Here is a 2,194-nt window from a genome sequence, read left to right on the forward strand (position 1 = left end):
AAAAAAAAAAAAAAAAAAAAAAGAAAATGAGGAGAAAATGAAACTCATACACTGCTGGTGGGTATGTAACATGGTATTACCACTTTGGAAATTAGTTTAGCAGTGTTTTGTTTTGTTTTGTTTTGTTTTGTTTTGTTTTGTTTTGTTTTTTTGAGACAGAGTCTCGCTCTGTTGCCCAAACTAGAGTGCAGTGACACGATCTTGGTTCACTGCAACCTTCACTTCCTGTCTTCAAGCCATTCTGCCTCCCGAGTAGCTGGGACCACAGGTGCCTGCAACCATGTCCGGCTAATCTGTTTTGCTTTGTTTTGAGACAGAGTCTTGCTCTGTCACCCAGGCTGGAGTGCAGTGGTGCAATTTCAGTTCACTGCAACCTCTGCCTCCTGGGTTCAAGTGATTCTCCTGCCTCAGCCTCCTGAGTAGCTGGGATTACAGGCGTGCACTACCACGCTCAGTTAATTTTTGTATTTTTAGTAGAGACGGGGTTTCACCATGTTGACCAGGTTGGTCACAAACTCCTGACCTCAAGTGATCCCCACACCTCGGCCTCCTGAAGTGCTAGGATTACAAGCATGAGCCACCGCGCCCGGACACATAATAAAAAAGTATTATGCTGAGTGAAGGAAGACAAATGAAAAAAAAAGTATCTACTGTATGATTGCATCAAGAAAATGCAAACTAATCTGTAGGGATGGAAAAGAGATCAATGGTTGCCTAGAGATGAGGGGAGGGGGTGGAGAGTGGGGGGAGCAAAGGGGCATGGGGAAACTTTCGGGGTGATAAATATGTTCATTATCTTGACTTGATGGCTTTGAGGCTATGTTCATATGTGAAAACTTGTCAAATTGTACATTTTAAGTATGTGTAGTTTATTGTATTGTCAATCGTTCATCAATAAAGCTATAAAAAGGTAAATAAAAAGAAGAAAGAATCAAATAAAAGAGTTAATCTAAGAAAAGAAATGAGATATAAATACTACAAAAAGAGCAAAATCATCACTACATGCAGATTACATTATTATCTAGTTAGAAAAGTCAAAGATTCAACTGAAGCCATTTAGGTCACACCCGCAGGTTCAGTAAAATGGCCAGTTAAAAGAAAAATGTACAAAAATCAATAGTTTTATTTTTTACCAAGAAAAACCAATTTTAAAATATTAGAAAAAATTATCTAATTCGTGATAGCAACTAAAGCTATGAAATATCCAGGAATAAACTTTACCCAGGACATACAAGAAGACCTGAATGGAGAGATCTATGCCATCTTCTCAAAATGGAAGAACACTCTGGAAAAGCTCTCATTTTCCCCAAGATTACTCTATAAATTCAATGCAGCTTCAGTTTAAATTTCCAATGGAATTATTTAACCAAAACTGGAAAAGATAATTCTAAAATTCATCTGGAAGAGTAAATGGATACCGACGACAACAACAACAACAACAAAGTAGTTAAAAATAAGGATAATTGACCAGGTGGGAATTACTTCCATTACCACTAATCCAAATGTACCATAAAACAATTATTATTACAGCAAGCATAGGATTTATTTTCCTATTTCACAAATATTTATGAAATAACCAAGTAAATGAATAGGCAAACATAACAATAGAACACATCGTACAGAAACAGTTTCCAAAACATTTTTCATGTAGTGACTATTTTAGTATAGAGGCTTTTCATGCATTTCTATTATTTTTATTTTTTATTTTTCCGAGATAGAGTCTCATTCTGTCGCTCAGGCTGGAGTGCAGTGGCATGATCTCTGCTCACTGCAACCTCTGACTCCTGGGTTCAAGTGATTCTCCTGCCTCAGGCTCCCAAGAAGATGGGATTACAGGTGCCCACCACCACGCCCGGCTAATTTTGGTATTTTTAGTAGAGATGGGGTTTCACCATGTTGGCCAGGCTGGTCTTGAACTCCTGACCTCAAGTGATCTGCCCACTTCGGCCTCCAAAAGTGCTGGGATTATAGGCATGAGCCATCTGTATTTAATGTATTTCTATTAAATATGTCCTGGATATCCATGAGTCCCTCAAAAGCAACATGTCCCAAATTGACCTACCTTCCTATTCATGCCCCTCTTCCTACTCCACAGTTCCAGACAATCAGTCAGCCAGGAAAAGTAGTCACCCTGGATCCCTCCTTTCCCTCCCACTCACTCTCTCATTCAGTTTTACCTTTTAAGATACTTCTC

The sequence above is a fragment of the Piliocolobus tephrosceles genome, chromosome 16, assembly GCF_002776525.5.
Source record: "Piliocolobus tephrosceles isolate RC106 chromosome 16, ASM277652v3, whole genome shotgun sequence".
NCBI lineage: Eukaryota > Metazoa > Chordata > Mammalia > Primates > Cercopithecidae > Piliocolobus > Piliocolobus tephrosceles.